General features: G+C 40.4%; 2 protein-coding genes across 2 annotated transcripts in view; one reads left to right on the top strand and one right to left on the bottom strand.

Moving 5' to 3' along the window:
• The window catches only part of cacna2d4a (calcium voltage-gated channel auxiliary subunit alpha2delta 4a), a 112,906-nt gene that overhangs the window by 44,807 nt on the left and 47,896 nt on the right, over positions 1-20,203 (bottom strand). The window lies entirely within an intron of this gene.
• The window catches only part of lrtm2a (leucine rich repeat transmembrane protein 2a), a 34,035-nt gene that overhangs the window by 1,933 nt on the left and 11,899 nt on the right, over positions 1-20,203 (top strand). The window contains exon 2 of the mRNA XM_042511120.2: positions 8,402-8,592. The gene's annotated coding sequence lies outside the window, so the exon portion shown is untranslated. The remainder of the gene's footprint in view (positions 1-8,401; positions 8,593-20,203) is intronic.

Genomic DNA, 20,203 nt, shown 5'->3' with positions numbered 1-20,203 from the left:
CCATAGATTTGGCCTAAAAGTTGAAAGACAAAATTTTTTCAATTTGCATTATGCCCAGGACATGTTTTTAAAAACCAAATCTATAAACCTCAAGGCGTTATGTGATCTGCAGGTCCGAGTTTGGCCACAACATGAAAATTGCTGCTCATCATAGTGCTACTATATCTGTGGTGGGTCAAGTCAGTGTGGATCTGTGCTAATATACTAGACGTCTTCTTCTTGTCTTTTTTTCCTATGGTCTTGATGTAACCCAAACAAACAAATTTATAGGCAAACAAATTTACAGGTATACCTTGTTGGATTATGGGTTACTGTTTGTGAACATACTCGTCAGAAAAACTGAAAGCAAAAAACAAAACCGTTTCATTTGTGATTCGTGTTTCTTTTTGTTGGCGCTGTGTCTCTTGGATGTGTGCTGCTTAAAGTCTGGTTGCTACCTTTTTATAAAGCCCCAACCTCACCTGAGCGTGATGGGACAACAAGCCCACAAATGTCCCGAGCACAGAAAATAAGAAGAAAATAACAAAACCCTGGGAGAGGTCAGAGTCTCAGCAGGGAAATACACCACCACACACTGCTAGTGGGTCATAAGTGATGATTGAGAGGACTACTTCTGTATGAGTTTATACATTATTTTCTAGGAAAATCCTGCATAGCATATCTTTAACTCAAAGAAAGCTCCAGTTATTTGTTATAAATCTAAAGTGAATAGACAGTTATATTTGGCTGCCTTCAGTCCCTGACCTTCACAGTATCTTACATAATCTTAATCATGCTGAAACCCTTGATAGGTTCTATCATGTGGTATCCTGTTGATTCTCAGCTGGACGCCAACTGTGTAGCGTGCCACTGTTTTTTACTTTCCATGGTGAAAACACTTTGCAGACTCTAATCTTGTTTTAAAAAGGTGTGATATAAGAGTGATTAACTTTGAAGAGCTGCAGTGTGATTACACGATAATGCAGTGGGTGTGAGGCACTCCCCTCTGATATCCTCAAGGCTCTCTACATTAGCTACCAATTAACGGGAATTGTCTGAATGTCCTCTAAGTAATGAAGATGCAACATAAAACTGAAGAAAACAATAATGATCACGGCCCAACTCTAGTCCTGTAATTTGATGGGTCTACTAAATACATGGCTGACACCTCGGAATAAGCTGACAATTCCTGCAAAGCTGCTCATCAGATCATGCAGCAGGCACGTGGGAGCAGTGTGGGTGACATTATTGATGTGCTTAAAATAATGGCAAATCTTAAAACCACACACATATCCAATTTGATCCCAAATACTGGGCCACTGTTGGGTTGTTGCTCGACAAAAGTGTATTTTACTGCAGCACTCCCTGTTAAGTTAAGAGCATGGTACAAGACTAAAGTGCTGAATATGAACATTAAGGTAAACTATGATGTAATCATAATAAACAATACTACCAATGATTTTAAAAATAGACATTATAACACAGCACACAATTAAAATACCACATCCAAATGACAAAATGTGACCTGTGTGGAATGCATGTATGTGTATGCTTGAACAAAGCGTGTGTGTGTGTGTTTATGTACAGTATGTGTCTACATACCCAAATGGATGTGTAATTATATATCTGTACATATTTTTGCCGCATGTGCCTGTCAACACGTGTGCTCTATTTGTCAAGCTATCTCCATGTGCTTAAGTGTGTGTGTGTGTTTGTGTGTATATGTGTGTGCTTAAGTGTGTGTGTGTGTGTATGTGTGTGTTATGTTGCCCCAATCTCTCCACTCTCCTGTGTAAGAAAGCCATTAAAAATTGATTCAGAGGAGCTTGGCTGCCTCTCTCTGCTTTTGTTAGCAACCGGCGTTGTTACACACACAGACACACCTACACAGACGCACATTCATGCAAACACATGAACGTAAACAGCAGGTGTGTACTCAACCTTGTCAGTTGTTTTACTTATTTTACAGTTGGTGTTTGTTAGTTTTTATTTCTTATTCAATTGTATTAAGTGGTTTGTTTTGTCAAATGATCTGACGTTGACAGATCCCTTAAAAAACAGCCAACTGCCAAAAGCTAATGTGCATGTGTGAGTGTCTGTTTGTAGAGGGAGTAAAGGGTACAACTAAGGGTGAGTTATTGGGCTGTGTGTTTACAGCTGTGATGCCACTCATTCAGAGGCCACACAATGACATTCAAACACTTATACTGCCCCCCCCCCCACACACACACACACACACTCCTGCCTTCACACATGAATAGATGTCCTCTTGAGTGCAGGTGGATTTCAATTTAGGGGCAAACTGGACAGAATTCCTCCCATATTGATTAAAAACTATTAGTCAGTCCAAGCAGCCATGTCACAAGAATGATGAAATGCTCTGAAAAGGGGCTCCATTGAGCAAATCGCACAAAATTGTGCACACATATGCAAGTTAACACACACACACACACACACGCACGCACAAGGGCACACTATATGCAGTCACGTACCAGGCACAGCAAGACTTAAGCTTCTTTGTCAGGGTGTTTTGGATGTCTCAAAACAGATGCTTGTTGTATTGCCAATATAACGCTAAAGGCCACATTGTACATTATCCAGCTGTTGGGCATTCATCTACTTGAAGTTATCTTGTCTTGGCATGGCATTAATTCCAAAATGTACGCATACTTAAGGGTGGGACACTTAAATGACAGGCTGTTTGTGAGGTGTCTCTACAGTCTTTTAGTCAGATCCACCCATCGCTCCTTCTCAAGCTTCAATCTTTTGTACAAATATGGTCAATTCTGACTAAAAAAAACCCAGATGGTGACAGTCAAAATGCCAAACTCAAGGATTCAAAATGGAAGTCCATAAACTAATGGGTGACATCACAGAGTCATTTTTTAGTCTATGAAAATAACCCAGTACCAAGAACTATCGCAACTTCTCTAGTCAAATGATACCTACATTGGATCCTTTTTGTACTTATATATAGAAAAAGTTACTATTTTTATGATTTTACTGGCAGCCAATCACCGCAAGTGAAGTGATTTAATGCAACATGAGACAGGCCCACTACCTCAGCAGCTACAACTCATCTAAGTCTGTTGCGTGGTGAAGTCAAGCAGGGTGTTGCTACAAAACACGGCTGTGGCATCTAATGGTGTTGTAAGCAACTTATCACTTTCATTCACATGATGAGTATCATATCAAGTAAAAAAAGTAGCTGGTAATAGAATTATTCTATTGGTATTGGTATCACTCTAAGAGTACTGGTTTTGGTACTGGTAATGTACACAGATCAAAATATATACGTTTGTCAAACGTGAATTAAAAAAAGAACATTGCAGAGCCTTTCTTCATCTCACCTCCTCACTATCAACAATCTCTCCCTGCATCCTAAACAAGTGAGAGAAAACACAAACAGCCCAAGTTGGCCAATCCCTGTTGGTGGTCCCTACTTGTTATCTCAGCCCCCAGGTGTGTGGTTAAATTTCCGAGGAAACACACGTCGGAGGCTCTGCATGAAGCCTCTGCAACACCCCGCGGAGTATAAATCCGGCTTAAGTGCGGACAGGAAACAGTTAGTGGAATAAACAGAGGGGAAAAATAGGACAGAAAAAGGAGAGGAGAAAGAAGAGAAGCAGAGAGCCCAGAGGAGACGAGGAGGTGTTACATGATTCCCTCAACACGCAGGACACTTTGGCACCCAAGTATTTACACGTGTGTTTGTGAATGTGTGCATGGGTGCATGTGTGGATTTTGGCTGCCCCCTTGTCCGGGTCAGATTGGTAAAAAAAGCTTTCTGAGAATAGCCTGACGGACAGACTTGCCACCACAGCACCCGTTTAACATGATGGGAACTGATGGGCGAACAGTTACATGTGGCTGCAGAGGTGACCTTCTGCTGCACCTCCAATACATCATTTATACGACAGATCCAACATGATTAAGCACACGATGAAAGATTAACCATGTGTATTGATGACTTTTTTTCGTTGCTGCTTAAATATTTTTTCTGCCTCTCTCTTTCTCAACCAATCCATTTTTTTCCAAAATGCGAGTCATAAACAATGAGATGCGAATGAGCTATTAACTTAATATAAACTCCACTCACCATTTTGTATCAATGCAGACATTTGATACAACTGAATGATTTCACTTTCTGCTCGCAAAGTAACACTGCTTCTCAGCCAAACTGTTTCCTTCCCCAAAATAATACAAAATAAACAAACACAAGGCTGTGAATCATCTGACAAATGGCCAACATGCAAAACGAGGCAACACTTACAATCCCAAAGCTGAAATAGGCAAACAGGAATTTAAGATTGATTCAAACAGCTTGAAATTGCAGCAGAAATGTTTAATTTAAAAAATGAACGACAAGAGAAAAACAGCATTCAACTCAGTGTGTGAAGAATGCTTTGATGTTCTCCAGTATGAGTACAATAATGTATGGAACTCAGCAAATACTGGTATTGTCTGTTAAATTATTTGTTAATGCATACATATGCTAAATGTTTTAAATGAGGATTTATCATCATGTCTGAAAAGTGAAGCTAATGGGTAAGTCTTTGCAAAAATTACCCAACTTCTCACTTGATTTATTACCTCAGTAAACATTTTCCTAATGAGTTCATGGTCTCAATCACCAGTTTCACGTCTTCTTCGATACAGCATGATGTTCATTTTGAAAATTATGGCCCCATTTAAAGTTAAATCTACAATAAAGCAGTGTATCAAATACCGACCCTTGCTCAGTCGCCCTCTGTGTCAGATACTGATGCACTGAGGCACTCTTTGGTGACAGTATGAGATGCACCAGGTAGCAGAATTTTTTTACACTCTGAGTTAAGACCATACTATAAAGAGCGAGAAAGACTGCATTGGGTGAGCTGTCTTCTAAACCTAACTATGTAACCTTAGTTTAAGTTTTTTACTAATGTTCAAAGTTTATTGTGAGGAGCAGAAACTGTCCATTTCCTGGAAAACAGAAGTTCATTTTCAAAAGAAACAATGCCTGTAATGAGTACCGTCCCTGAGGGTCTAAAACTGATGAAGGAGGGTTACCTAGAGGGTCATAGTTTGATGTGTAGGGCCACTACTGATGAGTTAGGAGTGAGAATATATTGGACAACCTCAGGGTGGCTACGTCCACTTCTTTAGTCTGTGGTTTTAGAGAAAGAAAGGATCCACAGCAACACTATTTGAGTCTTGAAATGAATTTACACCACTGTGAAAAATGTAAAAGGGGAACATGTACAGCAAGAAATCTGTAGCAGAGAGGGGAATCTTCCCAAATTCCTCTTAAGTTCCTTTCATTTCTAATCTGTGCTTCTGAATTCTTCAAATGAAGCTCATGTGCTCATTTAAAAAGAACAACACAAATTTCCCAGCAGGCCACGACTAATGTGACTTTAATCACACGCAGGAAATCCATCTGCCGAATATCCTCGGTACACGCCTCTGTTCCTTTGTCAAGGAGAGGAGAGGAGCCAGAGAGGGAGAGATGGAACGGCAGAGAGGGGAAGCAGGGAAGGGAATAGTGAATATTGAAAGATGAAGGTCATAAAGAAAGATAGAAAGGCGGAGGAAGAGATGATGGAGAGGAAAAGAGGAAGCGTAATATGCAGAGGGAATATAAAGAGAGAGGGGGGAGAGCTGAGAGATTAGACAAGTGCTTTATATTTTGTTCAGTGTGTGGCAGGTACTAATAGCAATAATGATAACACAAATAGCACCACTGGGGCACACGTACACAATGCCACACTCAACACACAACAAAACACTGGAGAGGTTGTGGAGGAGAATTTTAATGTCCTCCCTGTTTACCCATAGAAAACATTTTTACCTTCCCTCCTCTTCTTTCCTGCCTCACCTATATCTTCTTTGTATCCTTTAGCCAATGTCTCCTTTCTATACCTCCTTTCCGCATTGTCATCCTCTCCTCGCATTTCCACTGACTTATATATAACAAGTTGTAAATAACTCCCCGGCACCCTCAAGATTTATAGGTGTTACTTTTGGAAGTGACCTGTCTCTCTTCAGATCCATCTATCATGTTTCCCTCTTCCTTTTTTCTCCACATATCCACTTTATCCTCCCACTACTTTAGATCATTTTTCCATAATGCGCCTATTGAAGGTGCTGCAGGTGCTAATTTACATAATTACTGCACATGCACTCACAAATGAGTGTAAACACCAAAAATTCACCTCCATTTAACTTTTTGGCAAAATCAGCCATGTTGAGTTTCTGAGCCCCCCCCCCACCACCACCACCACCACCACCACCACAAACGAGCTAACCATTGAACAACAGACTAATCTGATTAGCGCAGTATTTCACACACTGCTGATTGGGTTTTGATGATACTTTAGGAAAAGACGCATCTCGCAGCAGCACTCCAGCATTTTCAAAATTACACTGATCGGCCCAGGGGGCGTGAGTCAACGGCGTGCATCAGTCACGTGGTACTGAGGGTTCCGACGAGCTTTCTCCCATGGTAATTTCCCCACTCGTCAAACCTATTTTCATTGTAATGACTCAACAGTGGCAAGAACACTCATCTTTTTCAAAGCATGGGGGAAATGTTTCATTATGTTGCTGTAATTGGGCTGGGTCAGTCTTTTTTCATCTTTTTTTTTTATTAAGGGAAAAGTCCATTTATCACACAAACTAATCATTAATAAGCCAACATATTACTACAGAAAACAGAATGATTTCAACACATGAAAAACATTTTAACTGTAAAACTTACTATATCATATACAATAGTAACACTGCTTTCTCTTTCTTTAGCACAACTTTCCAAGACAAGAGTCAAGCGTCAATCAGAGGCAAAAAGGGTCTAATTTTGTTCAAAAACATGGAAAAAAAAAAGGCAAGAAATGTTCCACAAACCGTAAGAAATTAGCAGCATATATAGAAAATAATCTTTTAAAAGTGAAAAATGTCTAAGGGGAAAAAGCTAAAGAAAAACTATAATTATGTTAATTACATATTTCAAGTTATGTTACATAATTATTATATTTTTTTACGCACTTTGTCCAGGTCTTTTCTTTTTTGCATATGTTTAAATTTCTAATATTTTTTTTTTTACTTTTTTGTGTGCAATTTTTAAGGTCATTTCTCCATTTCTTGCTCATTGCCTTCTTAACCTGTTTTTGAGGGAAATCAAGCCAATTTGCTCAGGTTTCAAATTGTTAATAGTCTGACGTGGATAGTCTTGTAAAGTTTATTTTAATGAGTTGATTTTAAACAGATTTGCTGACAGGACCACATCAATAATCTCAGAGATTTAAGAGGCAATATAATTTATAGAATCAGCTGTACACTGTTATCCCTAAAACATTTCAGGACCTGGATGTACTCTCAAGGTAACATATTTGTTGCTGTTTACGCAGGAGTTCAGGTTTATTGCTGCTATGTTACCTTTAGTTATTCAGCAAAGGGTTCAAAGAGTGTCAGCTTTCTCCTGCCTTGGCCAAGGGTAGTTTGGCAGTATCACACAAACTCTTCCTATTAATTCCTCCTCTTACTTTTCACTCTATGTTCTGTTTCTGTTCCATCCATATGTCTCTGTATTTCCAAGTTCACGCCTGTATCTCTCCACCTTTTCTCTCCCTCTCTCTTCCTCCCCCATGTCACTCTTGCTTTGTCTCTCTCTCTCTGTCAGTCTCTGTGCCAGACAGCAGCGGTAGGGGGTCTGTCTGTGGGAAAGCAAACTGATTGTGTAAACTGCCAAAGACGCACACATCCATTATTTATGCCTATGAGATACTGGGGGGATGTTTGGGATGCTTGCGCATACGCACACATGCATGTGCACACGAGGCAGCAAAGGTGCAAACAGAAATACACTTTTAATGTATGCAAGGAAGCTTTCTTGCAAATATGGAGCGTGCACACATACAGCGTCCTGCTGCTTTAGCCCTCTGCTGCTGCTGGCATATGCTGGGGTGTGTATGTGCACATTAGTTAGTGCAGCCGTGTGGCATCTTGATGTGATATTGTCTCAGAATTTGGATTTGCAAAAGTCTGAGGGTGCAAATGGGTGAAAATTGCTAAGTTTCATTCATGCTTTTAACTTTCAATCTACCTACCAGGTACATACCTTCCTTCCTACCTATCTACCTACATACCTACCTACCTATCTTCCTTCCTGCCTACTTATCTACCTAAATTATCTACCGAGCTTCCTTCCATCTTTCTTCCTTCCCTACCTCCCTCCTACCTACCTACTTAACAACTTTTTACCTACCTACCTACATTTTGCCCTACCTAGCTTCCCTCCTACTTGACTAATACCTACCTATCTTCTTTCTTTCTTCCTTCTGTCCCTCCGCCCTACCCACCTTCCTAACTACCTCCCTACCTTCCTACCTACCTATCTGTAGACTGTCGGTCTGTGTCTCACTCTTCGTTTCCTCTCTTCCAGGTGTTCTGGTGCAGCTTTTTGCCGTCACCACCCTCGTGGAGGCTGCAGGCATGGCGGCTTGACGCCTCCATAGCCCCGCCCCTCCGACAGAGGAAGGCTGCACATTATTGTGTCATGCCCCCCCACACCCACCCCCTGGGGCATCGGCCTGCCCCCACCCGGTTCCACCACCCATCACCTGGCCAGACCAGGTGAGTTGACAAAAGCAAATGAGAAAAACAGTCAAAATAGGAAGGAAGAAACTGTTCTCTGTTCCACCTCAGCTGCTGCTCTTTTTTACTCCCATCTATTGTACTCCTAACTTCACATGAAAAGAGGAACGCTGTCTGTTTTGACAGCTGCTAATGTTAGCATGCCCACACACACACACATGTGCGCGCACGCGCGCACGCACAAACACACACACACACACACACACGCACACAAAGGGTTAGGGCATTGTGCTTGCTGTGGCCATGTGCCAAATCCTCCAGTGAAATGCCACGTTACTGTATGTATTAATGCAGCCAGCAGTCTGTGGAAACAAAACAATGTGGGGGGAGAATGATGGGGGAGAGACCTGCAGGTTATTTGTATGCCTTTCTGTTCTTTTTCTATCCATTTCACCTTGTTTCCTTTCCTTTCTCTACCTCTCACATGCTCCTCTTCTCCTTCATGTTTCTCTTACCTCCCCTTTTTGCCCGTCTCTTCTTCCCTTATCCTCTTATTTTCCCCCTCTCTCTCCCCACAATCTCTCTCACTTTCCCCGTCTTATACCATGGGTACACGCAGTCAAAACAAAAATCCGTCAGAAGTCGGGTGGCATAGCAACAGATACGACAGCTCTGTGCATTTGTGTGTGTGTGTGTGTGGTGGATTAGACAGTAAAGTGGATGGATCCTGCTCTTTGAGAGATTCCCGACAGTTCCTCAGCTAATAGGCAAACATGAAAGCTCTTTTTCTGCATTCTCTCGCTCTTGTTACACATCTAATGTGTGACACAAGTGTGCACACATGCAGCGATCTCTGCAGGAAAATAAATGGCTTTACAAAAGAAAAGAAAAAAGAAACCATGAACGCAGGGATCTTTGTCTTCCTGTTGGAGAGGTATTACTGTTCCAGAGGGGTCTGGCAAAAAACGCCCCCACAAACTGCTGTGTAACACCGAAGACACTAAATAACAGGGCAACACTATCTGTCAGACCCTCCGCACACCCACACAGCACCTCCGAGTCGATAGATATACCTCCCTCTGGGCCCTCCATCTCTATCCCACCACTTCCTTTCTCCCCACCTGTCCTCTACCTTTTCTCCATCCCTCCATCCATTTCTGCATTAAATTCAGTTCAACTTAACTGCATTAGCCTTCTCAGTTTCCCTTCTCTTAGTGCTTTTCATTAAGCTTTATCAACATAAATATTGCATTAACAGTATTGCTAAAGCCTTTTAGGAACAGGAATCAAAAATGTTCTCCTTTAGTCATCAAAAAATGTTCCGTCTCTTCCATGCAATTACGTTCTTGGCATGAATGTAGCACGATACTGCCAGAACAGTCATTCAGTTAAATTCAATATTCTTTTTTGACACAAAATGTGCATGATCAATACTGCCAAGCATTTTTTATTTTAACAGGTGTTTTCTCTGCCTCTCTTCTTTGCTTTTCCACTGTCTCTCTCTGTATTTTTTCTCACAAAGCTTGGAAGCTCTCTGATCTCTGATATTACTCTTCAAGGTCCTCACAAGCAGCCACACACACAAACACACACTGAATCACTGGAAGATGCGCACAATAAGAACAGAAAGGGGTGGCATCCCCTCAAATCAGTGCCAAAGAATACGTCAGATCAGTACAGTACAGTACAGTACAAAAAACCGCAGAGTTCAAATCATCAAGGATGTGCTTTTATTCTAATGCTGAGAAGTTCATTTAGAAATGGGATCCGAGAGACAGAGAGGACACAAAAGATGCAGCTTTTTGGTAATATTGTGCAACTTTTTGATGTGTTACAGAAATCAAAGGTGTTCTTTCATCAGCAGGGCTAAAGCTGAGTGACATAAAAACAGAGCAACAAGAATAATAGAAGAAGAAGTGTTAGTATCCTTCAGTGTCAGCCAGCGTTGGCCATATTTTCAACTAATGGCTCTAAAAGTATGATGAAATGCTGCAACCTACATGAGACAGAAAGTGATATTACATTTCTGACGGGTTGTGGAGGATGCTTTATGGGTGTTTTCGAGGGTTGTGGCTCAGGGTAAATTGTTTTTTGTGCTAAATAATTTAATAAATGCATTTTCATTGCAGTTGTTTGCATAATTTCTTTCTTCTTAACTTTAACTTACAATTAATTTTCAGCAACTTGCATGACAGTGATTCTTTGCCACTAATGATAACAACTTCTGGTCTGGTAGGTTGTGAAAATACAAAGTGCTACTTAAAAAATCAGACACTGCAAAGAGAAAAAGACTACAGGCTTAAAAGAGCTTAAAAGTGACATTAACACCTCAGAAAAAAAACAATAAGAGCATTAATGAAAGTGCAAATAGAGGGCGAGAATATGTGAGTGACAGAAAGAATGAGACAGAGGAAGCGAGAAAAAAAGATGGAAAACAGTGGGGAGTGGAGAGGCGGAGGAGGAGAGATGCGAGATCAAAGAGGCGAAGTGAAAGAGAGGGAAAGAAAGGATGAAGGAGGAGAGGCGAGAGAGGAGAACAGAGAGGTCTATGAGCGACACAGAGACCATATGGTGCCTCCGGGCCTCCACGATCCCAGCAGACTGTCTCATCTGACACAACACACACACATTTGCACACAAGCCACTATGAATTCATTCCTATTCACACATAAACACACACTTATCTGATAATACAGTGTGCGAATGTGTTTATGAAACCTTGTTGGAGTCCCAAACAAAGCCGGCAGATTAACTGACCACATAATCTAAAGAGTGACAGAGAAAGTGACAGACAGAGAGAGAGGGTGACAGGAGGGAGGATTTGGCTTTGAACGGAGACCTAAACACTGACTGAGGTCAAAACTTTTGGTTTGGCATGGAGCCATAATACAGCCACTTCGGTTGTAGCATTATGCTTAGAGTAGACCTGTATTACAGCGCACTGCAGTGACTAAGGGAGTAGCATAAGGTTTGGAGTAAAGCCACAGAGCTACAAAGTCAAAAAGTTCTTGTCTGTCTGCAGCAGCTATCTGCCTGGTAAATTTATCAGATATACATTCTCTGTCTATGAATTTTAATTTGAACTCTTAAAAGCCGTATTTTAATTGTGAGAAAGTACCAACAAACCAAAGTCATTGCTGGGGGGGGCTAGTGGCTGGTGGCACTTTTCAAGCCTGCTGGGATGTTGGGTCTGGCATGAAGCCACAGCAGTGTGACAAAGTGTGTTAATGTGTGTGTGTGTTAGTGTAGCATTAGGTCTGGAGTGGAGCCTGATCCCTTAGTGTTACATGAGACTCGGGGTTAAATAGAAACTGGAGTGGCAGGTTGTTGGCAACCTATCCAAAGCATCTGGCAAATTCAAGTATGTAATCAATAGCCATTTTAATGTAATTGAAAGTTAATTTGAGAGGTAAGGATCACAGGTACTTACATTAATTTAAACAACAAGGGTTCACCAGTAAGTGACAATTTAAACATCTTAAATTTTAATCTTCAAACCATGTTGACATTGTACATCTCTGCAAACCACTAATATGTTACATTTTTACAATTCATATTTTTAATTTGTAAGTTTCATATGTAGTGGATATGTTGAAACTTTGTTTTCATTTGTCAGAAAAATATGGCTGGAAATATCCTGACATGTTAAAACAACCAAACTTTGTTGAAAAAGCACAGTTGAAAAAAAACATGGCTGGAAATTTCCTGTGGTGCCGTTAAAAACGTCTGCTTTTGTTGTTTGATGGATTCCAACTGTGGTCTGATGAGAATCTGATCTCATGTAATCTAAACTACGCCATCTCAGAAATGTTGATAAGATACGTATAATACATACAAATGTAACATCCATGGTCTGCAGAAACATACAATGCCAACATTTTTTACCGGCTGACCGGGCAGTAATTTTTCACCACGAAAAAATATTTCTGTCCTCTCCCCTGCAGTAGTTTTAAGCATTAATCTTTCTACGAACAGAAAATATAACCTTCTATCAGAGCACTGTGGCCTTGACCCCTGACCTCCTTATAGCAGCAGTGGTTATGTCTTATGTTGTTATGTGATGTAGGATTTAACATATAGTTTGTTGTGGTGATTTTGCGCCAGCTTGGCTATGAGCGTCATGTAGGTTTTAGAAGATTGCTATGCAGAGGTGACCTTGACACAGCTCCAGCTGGGCAGAACGCATGAAGAAACATACGTGCACACATGTCTGCAAGCAGGTTTATTTCCCCCTCTCTTTTGACCACAGTTTAGTTTGGTGCAGGTACAACAGAATTGTGCCAGATGAAACACACAAATACAAGGTACTGGCCCACTTTCAAAGGACATTGGCAGGGATAAATCTGGATAATCCTCTGCACCACAAACAGCACCACTCCAGTTTAGCACTTGCCCAGCAATACTGATATAGCATTACACTCAAAGCCAGTCCAGTATGGATCCAGCATGAGGCTGATAAGCTAGCAAGGCCCAAAGTTGAACAAAAATTGCACTTTACTCAAAGAGTAATCATAGAAAATGGCTGATAATGGTCCTGGATAACATAGCCATCAGAGATGTGCTCGATTTGTCTTTGTGAACACTCCACGAGCCTCTGAAAAGGGCATCCAATTAGCAAGATAAGAGATCTCAAGCACTGTACAACCAGGTCTAATATTAGGATTAGAGCTACTACTTCACCTCTATCATTCAAAATGTTTACAGCGCAATAATAAACTAAAAGTGCAGGAAACAATAAAACGACAACATGACAACTGTCACATTTGTGTGCATGTGTGCACTTTGGATCAATATCATCCGTCTATCCATCGATTCCGAGGAATGAGTGGGCATACATTATGACTTGTCACACATCTTAAGCAGAGTCTTTTCTATTCTTGTCAAACTAATGCGGATGTGACATCAGAGAGCCTTGAATTTCTCTCCAAATTCTGAATGTATTCAGCCTTGGACTGAGGCCCAGTTGAGTGGTCAGTAGAAAGCAATGCTACATCCATCAAAGAGATGGTGCAACGGCCGCAGACTTGCTGAAACTGGCCTCAAATTTTGCTCTACTGATAATTTGTTTTCCATCACCTCTTTCCCCTTTGTTCTTTTCCTTTTATCTCTCCCTCTCCTCATCTTACCTGTCACTCCCACTAATTAATAGCCACTACCTCAGAAACAATGTCACTGCATGTCATACTCTCCTATGGGTCGTGCTTTTGAGCAAGTGTGCGTGAGTGTCACAACAAATTGATACAGATAGCATGAATTAGAGAGGCAGATCAGCCTACATTTTACCCACTTACCCCTCCAAGTCAAAATTATGATTCTGTCTTGCTAATACAGAATTCATCATAGGAGAAATGGGCAGGGGAGACAGAAAGAGAGAGTAGGTGGGAGAGAAATGGAGGATGGGAGACAGGCAAGAGCAAACAGAGAGAAGAGAAAGACAGAAATATTGGATGTAGTCCCATAGGGGCTGGGAAATAAAATATAAAAAACCAAGATTTTGGAGAAAGACTCCCACAGTCTCTCCTCTCCTCTTCTCTCCTCATTACACTGTCAGCAGGAGTACAGCCTAAACCCCTACACCCTGCTTATCCTCAACTGCTGTATGTGTGTGTGTGTTACTTCCTGTGTGTGAGTAAGCGCTTAAGTGCCAGAGAGTCAGGCAGAAAGGTTGTGTGTGTGAGAAAAGAGAGATAATGTGGGTTAAATGATTGGATTTGATGTGAACCACAAACTTCCCTCCCTATGCCTTCTCTTCCTTTTTTTATCACTGTCTATAGCACTTGGTTGCCACGGTAACACAGCATTACCTTGTCAATGTTGAAATAATGCGGTTGTACTGCAGGGACCTTGATATGAGTGTTGTGTATTCTTTGATACCTCTTATACTGCGCCTTACACAGAAAAGCCATGCGTATAGTGAGACGGCAGACTGTGTAAAAGGATTCAAACACACACAAACATTCAAAGCAAGCACACTGTGTACACGCTGAGTGCACACGCTGGCTGGCTATTTTCCATCTGCTAAGTAAATGAGGTCTCGGGTTACGGTGGAGATCAGACATGTAACAGCCCCTGACAAATTACACAGACACTGCTGCAGCAGAAGGACAGCAGTGTGTTGAGATATTGCAGATGGGAGATTATGCATCAGATATGACAAGTTATAATTTTAAGATACTCATAGCTGTCTGTAACCCACACAGGGGAAGGCATTATCACTGTCCATCATGTCTATTATCATCGCTTACGCAATACCAAGTTTGTTGTAATCACTTCAAACCAAACTGCATCTGAGATTTAACTGTATTATGCATACAACATAATACACACACACACACACACACACACACACATATAAACTGTCTTGTTTTCTTGTATTCACAACATTTTGAATTATACTGCCCCTGAAATAAGCTAAATGTTACAACAGAAGTATCTTGGCTTCAAATAAAGATTTTTATCAGTACCAACCAATCTGACAATTATTAGGGATGGGCATGGGTGCTCTAGCGCTAGAGTACTCGATGTGGTTTTTTTTTGCTTTGTAAAAGAAAACATATTTATAATAAATGTAAACTGAACCTGCTCTTTATTAAAGTTTACATTTTTTTCAATGGGACGCAGTGATGTAGCTGCTATCTATGAATATCTGCATGGGTCCAAGTAGCAAGAATTACGGATCTGTGCAGCCAGAGATAACTTTCAGACATCACTTGATCTAACATTTGAAGCTGAGGGCCTACCAAGCATAAAAGTGATGTTTGGATATATTTGGACAAAATAAACTTAACTGCGTATCATAGATAATCTCTGAAAACCATTCAGTGCAGAAAGGTAGGCTGACCCTAACCTGCATTTTTGCCTGGGCATTTATTTAAGACCTTGTTATTACGTTCAATTTTTATTTTTTGTGAGTTCTCAAGTACTCAGTAACAATTTAATACCAGTACTCAAATATGAACATTACTTAAAATGCCCATCCCTAACAAATATTTTCTAAATGAATTGCTATGTCTACAAAAACTCAGAAAATAGTAAAACAAAATGCTATTCCCAATTTTCTTAAGCCCAAGGTGATATATTCGAATTGTTTGTTATCCATACATTTGAAAAGCTGGAATCAGCAAAAGTTTGTTTGATTATTAGATTAATCATTTGAACCCGACTGATGACTGAATGTTTTTTTTTTTGCTTAACAACAATTTTGCACTATGGACATTCAGGGTTCAAGTAAAGTCAAATTAATTCATAGAGCGCCAAATTATAACAAAGTATTTCTAAGGACACTTTTCATATCAAGCAGGCAAGCTCAGGGCTGTTATCTACATGTAAGTGAAGGCACACCGTTGTGTTTTATCAGGTAATGCGTCCCGTATTTGGAGTCACAGGAGTCAAAGCTTAACTTTGGGTGCTGCACAGAGGACTGTGTGAAACATAAGAGAGTTAAGAATTACAGGCAAGTCAGTCTGTTGCCTAGAGGACAGCTGGTCGCTCTAGTAATAAGATAGCAGCGAGTCTGTCGCTAACATGGAAAACAGCTTGGCCCCTGGTAACATGCGACTGGGCACATTACCGGAGGTGCCTTTGGTGATGACATCATAGCTGGGTCCAGTGTCACCCAGGGGCCCCTGAATATAAGCTTACAGACAGCTGAGGCCCCGGAGTTGTTAAGCAGTGTTGCCTTGGAGACGCTGTGAAACACCACTACATTTACAGGAGTCATATGACGCTTCATGAAGGTGGCAAACAGTAAAAATAACACATTGACAGTGTCTGTAGATTTGTGTCTGCATCAGCATAACACCCAAATCCTCCAGCTTTGCTCAGATGGAGAAACTAAATAAAAAGCACTGCAGGAAAACCAAGTGACTGCACACAGCATCACACACACAAATGAGCATGCAAACACTGACTACAACTTGAGGTGTTTGCACGCTTTCACAACTTTAAACACACTTATGCACAGACTGTAGATGGGTATGCCAGTCAGCATGCTATCTAAGAGAAAGCTGGGCTGTTAGCATTGAAAGATCATTCAACCTTTCAATAATGCAAAATTTTATATAATAGTTTTAATCTGCATTAACTTGATTAAAGCTGGGGTAGGCAGTTTTTTCTGGCATTGGGCAAAAAATCAATAATAACCTCTCAGCATATTGTAATTTAAGTAGTCTAAGAGACTTCTGCAACTCCTCTTAGATTTTTTTAAGGCTTTAAGGTGGGAGGATTTGGCCAATCACATCATTTCAGTAAGTGGTGTAAAAATACTACACTGTTTCAATTATCCTGTGCAAGCAAAAAGATATTTTTCCTTAAAATTATATAAAAATGATTACATAAAAGTAAACTATATGAGACAAAGAAAAGCAAATATTTAAATAATCTTAAATGATCAATATTCCTTTATCTTGGATTACTGTAAATATTTCACAACTATCTGTTATGACAGCTTGTTGGGGGGTGGTGGGAGTCTACTGGGCAATACTGCTCTAAAAGTTGCCTCAGAAGTCTTGCTTCAATCAAACAGGAACATCGTGTTGCATTTTAATGCTGTGTCTCAGTCTGTTTCTCATCCCTGAAAGCATCGCCAGCCTACATTCACCCAAAATGTCAGCACTTTTACGGTATGTGTTTGGGGATTCTTATAAAATATTCAGTCTGAAGTCTGTTTGGACTGAATTAAGCTACGCAGAACCACTTAAACTTATTTGGACTGAGCCTCCCTATCTTCCTCTGACTGTGGCTGCTGAATTTTTTCCTTCTGGTTTGGCTGTGTGGAGCGCTACAGCAGAGAGGATTTGGAGCAGCTAAAATAAGCCAAAACAACAACCACCTCCTCCACGAGAGCAGCTAAAACCACTCATAAATGTTGGAAGATAGGCTTCAGCACTGAGGGAAGGTGGGAGGGGGGTTGATGGGGAGTTATAATGTACAGTAAGAGAGGGAGAAAAAGAGGAGAGGGGTTCAGGTATGGACAGAGGAATGGAGGAGTGAGGGGAGAAACAGAATACCTTTGCAAAATAAAGCCCATATTGCAGGCTGACAGAGATAAAAGGTGCACAAAAATGACCGCAATTTGACGTGATATGAGGGAGAAGCAGTGAAAGACAGTTTCTCTCTCTCCCCAGCTCTCAGTCACTCTCTTTCAGTTGTATAACAGCGCTTCTACCTCTGAGCTACATTGTCCTCACAAATCTGCGGCACTACTATACCTTTTCAAACCTGCTCTGTGAAATTCACAACCACAGTGCTGCAAAATCCTTCCAGATACCTACTGAGCTGCTGCAGTGAAAGATTGGCCCTCTGAAGCATTTCCAGCACAAAGTAAGATGGCACGGGACGCTTCAGGATACCTGAAAATCTCTCCTTTCATCCATTTACGATGTGGCGTTAATTTTCCAAGAGATTAGGATTATACTGCTGGATGGAGCAGAGAGGATAATGGGTACAGGAGCAGGAGAAAGGTCACATACTGATCTCTCTTACAAGGCCACAGTTTTTACTTTTTAGTTCATAATACAAAATGGGGCAGTGTCCTGGATGAGAGAGGTCATGTTCTGTCTGGCAGGTAAAAGCTGTGTGGGAAGAGATGCTATTTCTGGACCATTGTAAGAGTGCATTCACAGACCCATACAATGTAGTTACAAGAGATTTCCAAAAAGTGTTATGTGATAAAATCTAAAGCTAGAAAAAAAAACTAGGGAATTTTTTTATTTTTTTTTAACTAATTTTCAGGAAAATTTCTTTTACTTTCTACCAATTTCTAGCTTATTTGGGGGGTTGTTTCTTCTTTCAGTGCCTACTGCCTTTTTTCCATGTTTTTGAAAGAAATCAAACCAATCTGCCAAGGTTTCAAAGGGTTAAAACAGGTAATGGTTCAGCATTAGCTCCAAACGTCACTTGTGATTGTGCCACCAACTTGCACTACCGAAAGCTACAACATGCAGACCTTTTTTTTATTGCTGTTTAAAAAGATTTAAATTATTATCCTAAGGAGCTGAGATGCATATAAAATAGTAAAAAATATAATACAAATTTAAATTAAAATAAAAAAAATTATAGGGGAACTATATCCAAATTCATGCATGTTATTCCTATGGTCTATGACAGTAAAATATATTAGTAAACATAAACAACTATTTCCCAAATCCAAAAACTAGAGTGCCAAAACTCATATTTGATGGGGAAAGATGTTATAGATGAAAACAAGAGCACCCAGGGAAATGATCTGAGTATATGGGTACATGTTCTGTTTTTCTAGAATACAATAAAGCTCATTTGGGTATTAAAAAGACTTTGTACTTGATGACGTCACACATTTGAGACTTACTTCTCTGGTTTCTGGCTTTGAGAGAGATTAGCTCATGTTCATAAGTATTAATTGCGTTTTCCCAGGCCATGTAAGTATTCAAATTCTTCATTTAGGTGGTGTTCCCCTTTAAGATTAAATATACTGTATACTGGAAACCTTTCAATTATCCATTTTTAAGTCTCATCAGTCATTAGTGGGGGTGATCTGTTAGACTGTTTTATGGCTGGGAACAGTCAGGCTACCAACAGCTTAGCTGTCTCTCCTTGCTTCCACTCTTAATGATAAGCTAAGCTAACTGCTGGGTAGCTGAATTATACCCAAAATGTATTTTCCAAAACGTCAAACTGCCCCTTTAACAATATTTTGATGAGCTTAAAGGGGTGATAAATTATTCTGCAACTAGATATTTAGCTCAAATCACTCAGCCCCCCTTTCAGTTCTGAGTGCATTACTCATCATTTATCATTAATTAAGTTCACTGTCTGTCCAGTAGCAAAACTGTAATTTCCAACAGTCTGGAAAGTCTATTTATGACCAGTTTAAAGGGAATTAAACATGATTTTAATGGGATGTATAAAGCATCCTCTCAACTCTCTTTCTTAAAAGCTTCATATTTTATCAGTGGTGAGATACAAAGGCCCTGAGGAAAGTCAAGTTACTTTAGAAGAAAGAGATGACTTTCATAACGCAATCACTCCCATCTTCATATATTTATGACATGTTTTTTTTTTAACATATCACAATGTAGAGTGGCCAGTAAAGGGCTATTTCACAGAGTTTCATCACACTCAGAGCCAGACGGCCAATATGGTGAAAGGCGACGATGTCTCGAGTGAGAGGAAGGAAAGAGAAAATGAGAAAGAAAGCAAATTTAGGTGAAAACAGATGGACTAACAGAGAGAAAATACAACAACAGTGAGCGGGTGAGATATAGTGTGACAAAAGGCAATGGCACACTGAGAAATAGATGCTAATAATATGCAGATGATGCAAGTGATGAAATCTGCTGGTGAGGCAAAGAGTGTTGTCAGGAAGTAAAAAGTGCTGTGTCTGTGTCTGGAGTTAAGACAGAGTAGTTTTCTTAATATCACGCTTTGTTGGTGCTTAACACACACGCACGCACCAGCATATGCCCACACACACACACACGCAGGGAGATAAAGCATAAGTCGTGCTGATAAGCCATTGGACGGAAACAAAGTCAGCCACTGTAACGAGACACTGAGGGAATACAGAGCAGTGCCGAGGGGCTTGAAGTGAAAGAGAATGAGAAAGATAAAGAGACTCAAGTGGGAGAGAGAGAATTAAAGAGTGGAGAGAGAGACAGACAGATGCAAAGAC

Source organism: Plectropomus leopardus, chromosome 22, assembly GCF_026936395.1.
Source record: "Plectropomus leopardus strain MGB_pleo_1.0 chromosome 22, ASM2693639v1, whole genome shotgun sequence".
Taxonomy (NCBI): Eukaryota; Metazoa; Chordata; class Actinopteri; order Perciformes; family Serranidae; genus Plectropomus; species Plectropomus leopardus.
This window is presented reverse-complemented; position numbering and strand designations above follow the sequence as displayed.